Source organism: Muntiacus reevesi, chromosome 5 (genome assembly GCF_963930625.1).
Source record: "Muntiacus reevesi chromosome 5, mMunRee1.1, whole genome shotgun sequence".
NCBI lineage: Eukaryota > Metazoa > Chordata > Mammalia > Artiodactyla > Cervidae > Muntiacus > Muntiacus reevesi.
The window spans coordinates 58,239,978-58,256,169 of record NC_089253.1 but is presented as its reverse complement, the minus strand read 5'-3'; the positions used below and the strand labels follow the sequence as shown (position 1 = coordinate 58,256,169).

Here is a 16,192-nt window from a genome sequence, read left to right as displayed (position 1 = left end):
TTTTATGAGGACATTGGTTCATTTAATTTAACATATTTCTATATGTGTGTCTTTTTCATGTTTTTATTTAGTAGCTATGACTAGAATATGCTTCTAGTGTACTAAGAATTATTGAAAACAACATATGACAATTACACATAAATTTTAATTGCATATTTAAAAAAAGAATTAGGCCTATCTGCCATAATGATTTATATGTGGTTGTGCATACATATAGGACTTCCCTGGTGGCTCAGATGGTAAAGCATCTGCCTACAATGCAGGAGACCTGGGTTCGATCCCTGGGTTGGGAAAATCCTCTGGAGAAAGAAATGGCAACCCACTCCAGTTCTCTTGCCTGGAAAATCCCATAGATGGAGGAGCGTACATATGGGCTTTTCTGGTGACTCAGTAATAAAGAATACTCCTGCCAATGCAGAACACGTGGGTTTGATTCCTGGGTCAGGAATATCCCCCAGAGAAGGAAATGGCAACTCACTCCAGGGTTCTTGCTGGGGAAATCTCATGGGCAAAGGAGCCTGGTGGCTACTGTCTAGGGGGTCACAAATAGTCGGACATTGCATAGTGACTAAACAACAACAAATGCATCCATAGGCATACAGAATATTGAAATAACATGTGTATATGTTTCTTGAGAATTTTTAAAGTAATTTTAAACTTGGATATTCAGTTTCATGTTGAAGCCATAAGAACTGATAAAAACATAAGAAGAAACATATCACTATTAGGAAATTTATGTACTTCTTTTATTCAAGCACTTTAAGATACTTGAGTTAAAAGCTGTACTTTAAACACAGCTCAGATTAGACAAGCTTAATTTACTTGATATTATATCAATGGATTAGGTACATCCAAAGGTTATAATGCCATGTTCTCTTCCCTTCATAAGAAAAAGGAACAGTGGAATAAATGACTTTTAAGGACGAGGCTATCTTTGCTAAATTATCAGTACATGATAACAAGAAAAATCTATTGATAGAGAAACCAATTTAATAATTTGTATAAGGTTCATGTTTTTAAGTAAAATAAATTAATTTTAAGACTAAACAAGAAGGCATATAGCAAAATTTTGGATCTAATTATTAAATCATGTTCAAGGTATTCCAGATTTTATATTCAAATCATTCTTTTCTAAAACAAGAACAGCAGGAATAAAAATAACCTTGGCTCAAACTTTCTTCAATATATAGGGAGACGTTGAGTCATTTGGTCATGTCTGACACTTTGCGGCCCCATGGACTGCAACACACCAGGCTTCCCTGTCCTTCGCTATCTCCCAGAGTTTGCACAAACTTATGTCCTTTAAGTCAGTGATACCATCCAACCATCTCATCTTGTGTCACCCACTTCTCCTATCCTCAATCTTTTGCAGCATCTGAGTCTTTTACAGTGAATTGGTTTTTCATATCAGATGGTCAAAGTATTGGAGCTTCAGCTTTAGCATCAGTCTTCCAATGAATATTCATAGTTAATTTCCGTTAAGAATGACTGGCTCGATCTCCTTGCTGTCCAAGGGATTCTCGAGTCTTCTCCAGTATCACATTTAGAATTTTTAAACAATATTAGTATAAATTCAGTTCAGTTCAGTTGCTCAATCGTGTCTGACCCTTTGGGAACCCATTGACTGCAGGACACCAGGCCTCCCTGTCTATCACCAGCTCCCAGAGTTTATGCAAACTCATGTCCATTGAATCAGTGATGCCATCCAACCATCTTATCCTCTGTCATCCCCTTCTCCTCTGCCTTCAATCTTTCCCAGCATCAGGGTTTTTTCAAATGAGTCAGTTCTTTGTATCGGGTGGCCAAGGTATTCTAGTTTCAGCTTCAGCATCAGTTCATCCAATTAACACCCAGAACTGATGTCCTTTAGGATGGGCTGGTTGGATCTCCTTGCAGTCCAAGGGACTCTCAAGAGTCTTCTCCAACAACACAGTTCAAAAGCATCAATTCTTCTGCACTCAGCTTTCTTTATAGTTCAACTCTCACCTCCACACAGGACTACTGGAGAAACCATAGCTCTGACTAGATAGACCATTGTTGGCAAAGTAATATCTCTGTTTTTTAATATGTTGTCTAGGTTGGTCATAACTTTTCTTCCAAGGAGCATTTATCCTTTTTTTTTTCTGTAATTCATTTTATTTTATTTTTTAATATGAATTTATTTCTTTTAATTGTAGGCTAATTACCTTACAATATTGTAGTGGTTTTGCCATACATTGACATGAATCTGCCATGGGTGTACATGTGTTCCCCATCCTGAACTCCACTCCCACTCCCTCCCCATTCCATCCCTCTGCGTAATCCCAGTGGACCAGCGCCAAGCACCCTGTCTAATGCATCGAACCTGGACTGGCGATTCATTTCACATATGATAATATACATGTTTCAATGCCATTCTCCCAAATCATCCCAACCTCACTCTCTCCCACAGAGTCCAAAAGACTGTTCTATACATCTGTGTCTCTTTTGCTGTCTCTCATATAGGGTTATCATTACCATCTTTCTAAATTCCATATATACGCGTTAGTATACTGTACTGGTGTTTTTCTTTCTGACTTACTTCACTCTGTATAATAGGCTCCAGTTTCATTCACCTCATTAGAACTGATTCAAATGTATTCTTTTTAATGGTTGGGTAATATTCCATTGTGTATATGTACCACAGCTTCCTTATCCATTCGTCTGCTGATGGGCATCTAGGTTGCTTCCATGTCCTGGCTATTATAAACAGTGTTGTGATGAACACTGGGGTACACATGTCTCTTTCAATTCTGGTTTCCTTGGTGTGTATGCCCAGAAGTGGGATTGCTGGGTCATATGGCAGTTCTATTTTCAGTTTTTTAAGGAATCTCCACACTGTTCTCTGTAGTGGCTGTACTAGTTTGCATTCCCACCAACAGTGGGAGAATGTTTCCTTTTCTCCACACTCTCTCCAGCATTTATTCCTTTTAGACTTTTGAATAGCAGCCATTCTGATTGGTGTGAAATGGTACCTCATTATGATTTTGATTTGCTTTTCTCTGATAATGAGTGATGTTGAGCATCTTTTAATGTGTTTATTAGCCACCTGTATGTCTTCTTTGGAGAAATGTCTGTTTAGTTCTTTGGCCCACTTTTTGACTGGGTCATTTATTTTTCTGGAATTGAGCTGCAGGATTTGCTTGTATATATTTGAGATTAATACTTTGTCAGTTGCTTCATTTGCTATTATTTTCTCCCATTCTGAATGCTGTCTTTTCATCTTGCTTACTGTTTCCTTTGTTGTTCAAAAGTTTTTAAGTTTAATTAGGTCCCTTTTGTTTATTTTTGCTGTTATTTCCAATACTCTGGGAGGTGGGTCATAGAGGATCCTGCTGTGATTTATGTTGGAGAGTATTTTGCCTAAGTTTTCCTATAGAAGTTTTATAGTTTCTGGTTACATTTAGATCTTTAATCCATTTTGAGTTTAGTTTTGTGTATGGTGTTAGAAAGTGTTCTAGTTTCATTCTTTTACAAGTGGTTGACAAGTTTTTCCAGCACCACTTGTTAAAGAAATTGTCTTTTCTCCATTGTATATTCTTGCCTCCTTTGTCGAAGATAAGATGTCCATAGGTGCGTGGATTTATCTCTGGGCTTTCTATTTTGGTCCATTGATTTATATTTCTGCCTTTGTTCTAGTACCATACTGTCTTGATGACTGTGGCTCTGTAGTAGAGCCTGAAGTCAGGCAGGTTGGCTCCTCCAGTTCCATTCTTCTTTCTCATGATTGCTTTGACTATTTAAGGCTTTTTGTATTTCCATACAAATTGTGAAATTATTTCACACAATTTTTGTTCTAATTCTGTGAAAAATACCATTGGTAGCTTGATAGTGGTTGCATTTAATCTATAGATTGCTTTGGGTAGTACACTCATTTTCACTATATTGATTTTTCAACTCCACCAACATTGTATATTTCTCCACCTATTTGTGTCCTCTTTGATTTCTTTCATCAGTGTTTTATAATTTTCTATGTATAGGTCTCTTGTTTCTTTAGGTAGATATACTCCTAAGTATTTTATTCGTTTTGTTGCAATGGTGAATGGTATTGTTTCCTTAATTTCTCTTTCTGTTTTCTCATTGTTAGTGTATAGGAATGCAAGGGATTTCTGTGTGTTAATTTTATATCCTGCAACTTTGCTATATTCATTGATTAGCTCTAGTAATTTTCTGGTGGGGTCTTTAGGGTTTTCTATGTAGAGGATCATGACATCAGCGATGACTATCAGTGATAGTTTTACTTCTTCTTTTCCAATCTGGATTCCTTTTATTTCTTTTTCTGCTCTGATTGCTGGGGCCAAAACTTCCAAAACTATGTTGAATAGTAGTGGTGAGAGTGGGCACTCTCGTCTTGTTCCTGACTTTCAGGGAAATGCTTTCAATTTTTCACCATTGAAGATAATGTTTGCTGTGGGTTTGTCATATATAGCTTTTATTATGTTGAGGTATGTTCCTTCTATTCCTGCTTTCTGGAGGATTTTTATCATAAATGGATGTTGAATTTTGTCAAAGCCTTTCTCTGCATATTGAGATAATCATATGGTTTTTATCTTTCAATGTGTTAGTGTGGTGTATTACATTGATTGATTTGTGAATATTGAAGAATCCTTGCATCCCTGGGATAAAGCCCCCTTGGTTATGATGTATGATCTTTTTAATAAGTTGTTGGATCCTGTCTGCTAGAATTTTGTTAAGGATTTTTGCATCTATGTTCATCAGTGATATTGGCTTGTAGTTTTCTTTTTTTGTGGCATCTTTGTCTGGTTTTGATATTAGGGTGATTGTTGCCTCATAGAATGTTGCCTCATAGAAGTTTACCTTCCTCTGCAATTTTCTGGAAGAGTTTGAATAGGATAGGTGTTAGCTCTTCTCTAAATTTGTGGTAGAATTCAGCTGTGAAGCCGTCTGGTCCTGGGCTTTTTTTTTGCTGGAAGATATCTGATTACAGTTTCCATTTTTGTGCTTGTGATGGGTCTGTTAAGATTTTCTATTTCTTCCTGGTTCAGTTTGGAAAGTTGTACTTTTCTAAGAATTTGTCCATTTCTTCCAAGTTGTCCATTTTATTGGTATATAGTTGCTGATAGTCATCTCTTGTGATCCTTTGTATTTCTGTGTTGTCTGTTGTGATGTCTCCATTTTCATTTCTAATTTTGTTGATTTGATTCTTCTCCCTTTGTTTCTTGATGAGTCTGGCTAATGGTTTGTCAATTTTATTTATCTTCTCAAAGAACCAGCTTTTGGCTTTGTTGATTTTTGCTCTGGTCTCTTTTGTTTCTTTTGCATTTATTTCTGCCCTAATTTTTAAGATTTCTTTCCTTCTACTAACCCTGGGGTTCTTCATTTCTTCCTTCTTTAGTTGCTTTAGGTGTAGAATTAGGTTATTTATTTGACTATTTTCTTGTTTCTTGAGGTAAGCCTGTATTGCTATGAACCTTCCCCTTAGCACAGCTTTTACAGTGTCGCATGGCTTTTGGGTTGTTGTGTTTTCATTTTCATTCATCTCTATGCATATTTTGATTTCTTCTTTGATTTCTTCTCTGATTTGTTGGTTATTCAGCAGTGTGTTTTCCAGCCTCCATCTGTTGGAATTTTTAATAGTTTCTCTCCTGTAATTGACATCTAATCTTACTTCATTGTGGTCAGAAAAGATGCTTGGAATGATTTCAATTTTTTTGAATTTACTAAGGTTAGATTTATGGCCCAGGATGTGATCTATCCTTGATAAGGTTCCATGTGCACTTGAGAAAAAGTTGAAATTCATTGTTTTGTGGTGAAACGTCCTATAGCTATCAATTAGGTCTAACTGGTCTATTGTATCATTTAAAGTTTGTGTTTCCTTATTAATTTTCTGTCTACTTGCTCTATGCCTAGGTGTGAATGGGGTATTAAAGTGTCCCCTGTGTTATTGTTAATTTTTCCTTTCATACGTGTTAGAATTTGTCTTACACATTGCGGTGCACAAGGAGCATGTGTCTTTTAATTTCATAGTTACAGTCACCATCTGCAGTGTTTTTGGAGCCCCCCAAAATAAAGTTAGCCACTGTTTCCACTGTTTTCCCATCTATTTGCTATGAAATGATGGGACCAGATGCCATGATCTTAGTTTTCTGAATGTTGAATTTTAAGCCAACTTTTTCACTCTCCTCTTTCACTTTCATCAAGAGGCTCTTTAGTTCTTTGCTTTCTGTCATAAGGGTGGTGACCTTTGCATATCTGAGATTACTGATATGTCTTCTGGCAATCTTCATTCCAAATTGTGCTTCCAGAGTTTGTTGTGGTCCACACAATCAAAGTCTTTGGCATAGTCAATAAAGCATAAGTAGATGTATAAATTAAAGACAGAAAATTTATTTTCTAAAATCAAGTAGAATACCCTAAGCAACAAATTATTACTAAGTGGAAAATGTGCATTAAACACTTGCATCATTTATTCCACACCCATACAAATTTTGATTGCTTTGTAGATTTATTATTATTTTGTATCATCATTCAGATAAGTTCAGTCAGTTGTGTCTGACTCTTTGTGACTCCATGGACTACAGCACGCCAGGCTTCCCTGTCCATCACCAACTCTCAGAGCTTGTTCAAACTCATGTCCATCGAGTCAGTGATGTCATCCAACCATCTCATTCTCTGACTCCCTTTCTCCTCCTGCCTTCCATCTTTCCCAGCATCAGGGTCTTTTCCAATGACCCTGCTCTTTGCATCAGGTAGTTAGAATTCCAGCTTTAGCATCAGTTCTTCCAATGAATATTCATGGTTGATTTTCTTTAGGACTGACTGGTTTGATCTCCTTGCTGTGCAAGGGACTCTCAAGAATCTTCTCCAACACCACAGCTCAAAAGCATCAATGCTTTGGTGTTCAGCTTTCTTTACAGTCCAACTCTCACATCCATACATGACTACTGGAAAAACCATAGCTTTGACTAGACAGACTTTTGTCGGGAAAGTAATGTCTCTGTTTTTTAATAATGCATCATCGTTAAAACACTCTAAAATTTGTATACTAAAGCTGCTTAAAAAGTCTTGAGAGTATAAATTGTCTTTGCAGTTAATAGAAAGAATTTAGGGGATCTAGTAGTTCATAAAAGATGAATTAAGGAGATATGAACTGAGAATATCAGTCAGATTAAAAGAGTAAGGCATGGTTTCCGGGTCTTAATTGTGTAACCTATAAGAAAATGTTTGCACACTGTAGTAGTTTCAATGTGATGGTCATGTTGCTTTATTGTGTATAAAGTCACATATAATGCTATTATGCATTTTTCAACATTTTAAAATGAAAAATCTAAACATTGTTAAAAAAACAATGAACCTATTATTCAGTTAGAGACTGCTAGATAGAGGTGACTGTGGTTACTCGAGAAAAGAAAAAGAATTAGACTATGTTTGACCTAAAAACAATTTTTCACACAAATGAATTAAACTTAGTTGCCCTGAGCATTTTACTGCAAACAAATGCCTTATCTAACCATAAAAGAAAATTCAAAACAGTTGTCCCTTGGATAGAACTATAAACTTTCAATAAACTGATATTTTTTAAATGGAACATTAAATTTAGTTTGTTAAAAATTATAGTTTCAGTAGTTATAAATGCAATTTATTAGACCTTTGTTTAGCATCAGATATAGCACCTCATATACTAATTATTATCTATTATATAATAAAGATGCCATTTCCAATGAGTGATAATAAATTATTTAATTAATGATGTTGGAATAATTATGAACTCATTTTTAATTGAAACACAGAACTTATAATAAAACTAATCTTCAAATGAATTTACATGGCACCTCTAAATTATGTCATAAAAAAGAAGAAATAGCTGTAAATTTTTCAAATACACTGACTAGTTTCAACATTTCAAAACAAAACAGTTAAAAACAAAACAAAATACAAACTAAAACAGAACAACTTAAAACATACAGTGAAGCTATGCTTGGCCAGAAGAGGTAATTTAAACTGCAAAAAATTATTTCTGTCCAGGAAACAAGCGATTGCAAACTCAAGAGGGAAATGATATTTGGAAAAATATTTGCAAAACAAAAAATTTTTAGAAAAGGGTTATTATATTTAATCCATTAAAATTTTAAATTAATTTGAAAGATAAAATTGAACAAAGAATGTGAGCCAATGATTCATAAAGAAACCAATATTGAAGAGTCATGAAAAAATATTATAACTAGTAGATTAACAAATCCTGATGATAATTTCTTCAAATTTCAACTTGACAAATATAGAAAAATTCAGACAAGATTGTAAAATGCTAATTATATCACAGAGTTACAATAGAAACACTATTTTAATTCACCCAACTCATTAGAAATTTGGGTGTTTTCCTTTTCATAAAGAGTTTAATAAAATTAACAACCTACAAAGTTCTCAGTGATCTGATGCCAGATCACCATCTGAAGACAACCTTTGCTTATAGTTTAGCACTAAATAGTTGAAATATATCTGCATACAAATTGCCTTTTAGTCATGAAGTTATTACAGGGGTCAAGGAGAAATTTCTTCCTTTAAAAAATTAATACACATGTTACATATTTACAAACCTAAGCAATGATCTGAATGTACCAGATAAGTGGTGGTATTATCTTCATATTAAAGAGACAACTGAGGCCAAGAGAGCTTAAGAAACACACATCAAGACACACTAAATTGAACTTAGCTAAGTATAGATTATTTTTTATAAGTAATATATGTGTGTGCATGTCTGTGTGTGTGTGAAATTATAAAGCTTACTTAACTGCTTTGGGAAAAGTTTATTCACCCATTTTTGTTATGCAGAAATGTCATATATTTATCAAACTTACCTCACTGAATATTTAAATGTGATTTTTGGTTGCAGAAAGCAACAGATTGTGACATTATATTCTTCATGTTATAATTTTTTTCACATTTAAAAATGCTTAAACATTTTGTTTTATTTTAAAAATTGCATTTTTAAAGCATTTTATATTTTAAAAATATTAGCTTATTCAAAATATGTTCTCCTGTTCCCCAAATTAGGAAAATCAGATGATCTGCTACTACAGTAGACTTTTTTGCTGATAGATGTATTAAAAAAGAAGAGTCTGAAGACAAAATTTCTCTTCAAATATTGTAAGTCTAGACTTGAAAGAGCTTCTGAATTATTTTAATTGGTTTTTACTCTCTAGTAAAATCAAATGACTGTCTTTATGAAAGAGGACAGCTAAGCTAGTAAATTATAGAAGCTACATAGAATCTGGTTGAAAATTCACAATTTTAAGCACAGCAGTATAATTCTGGCAAGAATTAAAGGGCAGATTATGAGTTGCACAAATATAAAAAATAATAATCAGACCTTAAATATATGTATTCTTTAGGCACTAAATAAATGCTTCTCAGTTGCTTGAAATGCCAGTTGTGGAAGGAGATGATCATTGTGACTGACCACAGTGTATGGAAATATATTCATTACTCACTGAACGATTTTATTGAACAGCTACCAATGTAGGAGATGAAACGTAAGCGATGTGGGTTCAATCCCTGGGTCAGGAAGAGCCCCTGGAGGAGGGCAACGGCAACCCACTCCAGTATTCTTGCCTGGAGAATCCTGTGGACAGAGGAGCCTGGCAGGCTACAGTCCATAGGGTCGCAATGAGTCCAACACAGCTGAAGCGACTTAGCTTGCAAGCACAGTGCAACAGGTACGATTTCTGGTCCTGAGACACTAACATAATGACAAAGTAATGCTGATGTGATTTCTACCCATATGGAGAACATAGGCCTGTGAAAGAGAAAGAAAGAACTGAAATGATTGCAAAATATGAGGAAACTGACCACCTTAGAAAGCCATGTGTGATGAAGTTGCTCATAACATAATAGGATAGAGCTTGGGCATAACCAGCACAGAATATAGGTCCTTAGATCTGGAGAAAATACAAAAGGAATTAGGGTGTGGGGTGTATGGGCTATAATTTGGGGATACAGAGATTGTCCAGGGGCATCCCCTTTTAAAGTATTAAAGCAAGTTTATAGTTACTTGTCTTCAAAATGACAAATTCAAATTAATCAAGTATAGAAATTCTGTCATTTGGAAACTGGCATGATTCATTTTCCATCTTCAAAATGTCACTTGAATGTGAAGGGTCGATTGGAGGATTTCCATTGACAGAAGATTGGCAGGCCAAGGAATCTGTCCAAATGTGCTGGACACAGAAAGGATGCAAATACTTTCCTTAAAAAATCCTTTAAAACTGCATGGATATTGTTTCTAACTTCACTCTAAGTGCAGGGAGATGGAGTTTGCTGGTGGAGTTAAGGTTTTCCTTTAGCTATCGCCAATCTGATAAGAAAAAGAAAACTATCGGTGTTTAGAGGATGTGTTTGCTACAAGTGAAAACACATACATGATTTGTTGAGCTAAGTAGTGTGACTTGTACTCTGCTAGACATGGGAAGAAAAACTGGGTTGGATGGACATGCCTAGCTCAGTGCTTGTTGCCAGAGCAGTCTAAGGAATATGCACTTTCCGAGTATTAGTAAAAATTGAACAAAACAATATCATCAGAAGGTAAGATTAGTCTGAATGTAATTTATTTCCCTTCTTGTCAAAATTTAATGGATATTTTCTCAGACTTCAAAGTTCTTACATTTCTGTTGAGAAAGCTCTTTCATGTATGTAAAAAAATTTTGAACTATTTTATCTGACAATAGATAGACATTAATAAGTAAAATTTTCAGGGCATTATTTTGTTTGGATGTTTTTCTAAGGGGACAAGGAGCTGTTTACATAATTGCTTGTTGGGACATTGTCCCAAGGTATAGTAAAAATGCTGTCCTTGAAAAGACGGTCGATTAAAAAAAAAAAGAAAACAAGAAAACTTTATTAAGCCAATGAGTGTGTAAATTACAAAAATGAAGTAAAGGTGATATAAGGCAATGCAAAAAAAGCCACCAAAATACACTTATAGGAAATTACACCTGAATTAACATTAATAATAAATAAAATCACCCTTATGATTATTTCTTAGATGAAAAGTCTGCATAATATAATAAACCAAATATCCATAGAGAAAATATAAAAGATAATAAATATATGGCACATGAAAATATAGAAGCAGTATCTTTTTTCAGAAGTGATTTCCTCTAATTTGTAAAATGTATAGCAAATGGAATACCTGTCAAAACAATACAAAACTAAAATGTAGTGTTGGTGGTCACTGTCCAGGTTTTTATTTATTTATTTTTTTCAGTTTTATATATTTATTTATTTTACTTTACAGTATTGTATTGGTTTTGTCATACATTGACATGAATCTGCCAAGGGTGTACTTGTGTTCCCCATTCTGAACCCCCCTCCCACCTCCAAACCTTTACCAGATGTATCAGGTATATTGCAGAGACTGCTGTGGGTAGAGAATTAGATACATGTGCCTGTTTATTTCTTTTCTATTGGCTTTATCCAGTTTTAAAATTAAGCTTCTACCATCACTGTAAAACACGTTCAATAGCCTTTAATCATTTCTTCTTTAGAATGATCTGTATCAGAGAGGAGTTATATTTTCCTTCTTCAAAGTTAGAATTTTCTATGATGGTATTTTAGGTAAGAGTTTTTATGGCAATCAAATTTTCAGTTTCTTTAGCCATTGTCTGTATATTAGAGTTTTCTGTTTCTTTGGTCAAATCTAACATTCTGTTAAAAATTAACTTTTAAACTATGTTTTAAAAATTTTATTGGTGTATATTTGTTTATATTTCACTTTTAAGTACATCATACCTACTGTGTCTGAACTTTTGTAATTTTGACACACCATGTTTTATTTATTGGAAGTCTCTTAATTTTTCTTGGGAGGTTCTCTGAGAGTTCTGTTATTACTATTAGTGTTTTAATTATTTTCAAAGAGAGAGATTTTGTCTGTATTAATTTTTGATATATTTTATAGTTCTTTGTTCTATTAATCCTTTCCTCATCTCTAACTTTACTTTCTTCCTTTGAGAAGCAGTGCAGAGGCATTAATTTGATTATGTTTGGCTAATTTCTTTAATAGCATAGCATGAATGCTTATATCTTGTATTGTTTTTATTAGGCATATTTAAAATCTTTGTTTTAATTGCAATAAGTATTGCATTACTGGGTCCAAGAACTATTATTGTAATTATTGTACTTTGCTATGCACAGATATATTTTATGAATTTTTAAAGATTTTTTTATAATTGTCATCAGTGACTTTTAATCATATTAGGCTTCATTCAGAGAATCTGGGTAATATTCACTGATTTTTCAGGATTGTTAAGGCTTTGTTGTAGTTTACTACATAGAAGTTAATGCTCTGTTCTGCAAAGAAACATACACATATTCTCTTAGTTCTGAATTAATGTTTGTATTATTTAGATTATTTTTAATAAATTACTTTGCTTTTCTCTCTCTACAGTCAAACTGATTATTTACACTATTTTCTGCGTATATATTTTTCCAACTTGTACCTTGTTTATTTTGGATTTATACTTTAGTTATCTTTATGTTTCTTGTTTCTCCTTAACTTTTTAGATTTTACAAATATATTTCTTTCTTCCTTAATTTTAAAGAGTTTGATCACTATGTTTTATTAAAATTACTAGGCTTTCTTTTATTTTGTGTTTTTCTTTTTAAAAATTTTGTCCCGCATTATCTTATTTTCAACATCACTGCATTGTTTAAATAGAAGTGCTTAACTTTAAACAGTACCTTGGTAAATCGTTGGGCTACTTCAGACAGCCATCTCCTGATGGTAGGGTGTGGCAGCTACTCTCTTGGCTATTTGACCTGAGGTGTCCCAGCAGTGGGGCCCACAGGTTGTTCGCTGGGTCAAGTCTTGAGCTCTCCAGGAGAGCTCACCCCAGTGAATATTCCCTGGAGCTTCTGCTACTAGTATCCTTGCTCCCACCGTGAGCTACAGGTGACCCCTGCCCCCTCAAGAGATCCTCCACGACCCACCAACAGTTTAGCCCAGGCTACTCTGGAGTCGCTGCATTGGGCTGGGTCCCAGTGCACGTGAGAACGTGTGTGTGTCCTCCAAGAGCAGAGTCTGCATTTCTCCCAGTCCCCTGGAGCCCCTGCATGCAAACTCTCCTGGCCTTCAAAGCCAAGTGCTCTGGAGGCTCCTCCTTTCAATATCAGACCCTCAGGCTGAGGAACCTGAGGCAGGGCTCAGAACTGTCACTTCTGTGGGAGAACCTCTCCAATAGAATACATTTCCTATCTGTGGGTCAGCCACCTGGCAGGTTTGGGATTTTATTTTCTCACAAAAGTGCTTCTCCTACCTTCCTGATGTGGCTTTTTATTTGTCTTTGGATGTAAATTTTTTTTTTTTTTTTTTTTTTTACATAGATTCCAGTCATTTCTGTAGGTGGTTATTCAGCAGTTAGTTGTGATTTTGGTGGTTTCCTGAGATAAAGTAATCTCAAATCCTTCTACTCTGCCATCTTGTCCCTCCCACACTGTAGCTCTAATTCAGTCTAAGGGCATCTGTTTTTTGACTGGTGGATTTAAAGCAGTTATTTTAGCCATATATTATCAAGTAATCTCAGGCCTAGAATTAATCAACTAGTTTAACATTAGTTTAACATAATTTATGAATCAGTTCATGTGTCCTATATTTTTCTTTTGTGTATTTTCATAATCTTCTACATTCTAATTTATTCCTCTATGTTCCCTTCAAATTTGAGAAACAAGATATTAGAATGTGTTAAATTATCAGTAACCTTATATTTTCCCGGATTTAAAAAAAAAAAAAAATCAATTTTGGTCTTCTAAATTGTTAACAGATAAACTGAGGCAAATAAAAACTTTTCAAGATTTTTTTTTTTTTTTTTTGAGTGACATAGATTCAAATCTGAAAGTACTCCACCTGCAGGAGCTAGGACAAAGGGTTTTATAGAATAGATGCAGAAGCAAAACAAGGAAATTATTTGATTGGCTATGGCTCATGTGAATACACTATATGTGAAAACTAGTTGACCATTTGTGATTTGCTGTTTTTAAAAATCTTTTTTTATGTGGATAATAGTGCATTTACAAGTGACTGGGTCTTAGGTTTTCATTTGCCATGTAGTCTTCCAGACACTAAGTCATCTCAGTCTAATGGCCTCCTCATTTAATTACTTTAACACTACTGTGCCCCAGTCAGTCTCATGCTTTTATATTTTTCATACAAATGTACCTTTTTTACAGCATTGATTATCCCCCCAAAAAAGTAAAACTGTAAATTACCCATCATCCCAATGTCATGTTTATCCTTGAGTTATTAATAACACATCTTCTTATTTATGAAGGCTTCAGTATCTTCAGAGTGTGTTCAACATAAGCTATTGTTGAAACAAATATACTCTTTCTAGTTTGATTTTATGACTTCAAACATAGAAAGCAGTATCCACCCCCCCCACAGTTTTTTTTTTTGTTTTGTTTTGTTTTTTCTTAGAGTTTTGCTATTAGAATATGACATCAATATCAAGGAGAGATTGCATTAATGGTGTAAATGATTGTGTTTATTCAGTACTTAAATACTGGTTTCTAGAATTGGTCTGCCTAGATCTAAATCTCTCTTCTGGGTTTTCTTATATGTACCTGGGGATAATGATAGCATTGTATAATTGTTTTATTACATTATTTAATCACTTAAATCTCAGGAGTCTAGGACCATATCCACATTCAAATTCATTTTAGCTTCATTATTAAAAATATTAAAATTTTCTCACATCATTATAGACAGTGTATTAAATATCCTCACTAATAATTTTGACTCAATACAAGAAGCAGGAAGTTCAATATATTGAGAACAAATAATATATATAATATTGTCAAAGATACCTAAGAAAAGAACATTGAATTATGCCTCCTATTATATAAAAAGCTAATTTTGGATAGGTTAATAAATTAATTAATAAAATAAAAATAAATATTAAATTATTTTGCAGGCATGTTAAACTCAGAAGTCCTTTGTAAAAAAGATTCAAAATATAACAGGTGTAAAATAATCAACCCACTCAACAGAAAAGCATACCTCCAAGACTATCATACAGTAGAGATTTGTGGATCATTCATGACAAATGATATCACACAGATAGGGGGGAAATAATGGTTGCAAGTTTATAAGAGCTAAAGGGCTTCCCTGGTGGGTCAGATGGTAATGAGTCTGCCTGCAATACGGGAGACCTGGGTTTGATCCATGGGTTATAAGTTCCCCTGCAGAAGAGAATGGCAACCCACTCCAATATTCTTGCCTGGAGAATCCCATTAACAGAAGACCCTGGTGAGCTACACTCTGGTTGCAAAGAGTCAGACATGACTAACACACACAAAGGATCAGTACCCATAATGAAAACAAAAAATCAATAAAGGAAGCTTAATAATAAAATAGTAAAAATATCCAATGTACATCAGTAGCTAATTCAAAGAAATGCTAAAACAAATAAACACATTAAAAGATCCCAAACTTAACTAGCAGTCAAGGAAATATAAATCAAGAATCTGTCAATAAAACTTTATAACTGTTATATAGCCAAAAAACTAAACTAATTCTTTTTGCTGAGATATTAGGGGAAATTATAGCATTATATTGGAAGTGACCACATGGATGTATTGACTTTTAGACAATTAAACTGTCTTTTAGATAGTTAAACTGGTAGTTTCAAACCCTGTCTCTCCCCCTCCCTCATCCTGCCACTGGCAGTATCAAATTAATATAGGAAATATTATTACTGAATGATAAAAAAGATAATTCATATTATTTATACTGAAGTATTTTTCTTGATGTCATTCAGGAGTTGAAACTAAGTGCATATAGTGTTTTCAGCATGGTAGACCACCTGCCAAGGATTATAAAGAAAAGAATATAAAAGGGTTGAAATTATGAGGAATATGTACTCTACTTCAGTGGCTTTGCATCACAGATCTGTTGGAAGATGAGCCGAAAAATTTTTAAATAAAGCACTCTAAAATTACAAAGGAAAAATAAATAAAAGAAAATAAAATTACAAAGGAGTTAAAGAAAAAAAACTAAAGAAATTGGAAAATATAATTTAAAAATACCAAAATCTATGGAAAGAAATTAAAGCAGTGATTAAGAGACGTTTATGACACTAAATGTTTATGTTACAAGAAAAAATGCCTAAAATGAATGATCTAAGTTTCCACCTTAAGAGCTAGAAAATAGAAATGAAACTGTGTA

At 34.1% G+C, this 16,192-nt stretch overlaps 1 non-coding gene across 1 annotated transcript; it reads left to right on the top strand.

The window, feature by feature from the left end:
* Positions 1–221: 221 nt before the first annotated feature.
* TRNAC-ACA (transfer RNA cysteine (anticodon ACA)) lies at positions 222–293 on the top strand. The gene has a single exon. It is a non-coding gene; the product is annotated as a tRNA-Cys (tRNA).
* The last annotated feature ends 15,899 nt before the right edge of the window (positions 294–16,192 follow it).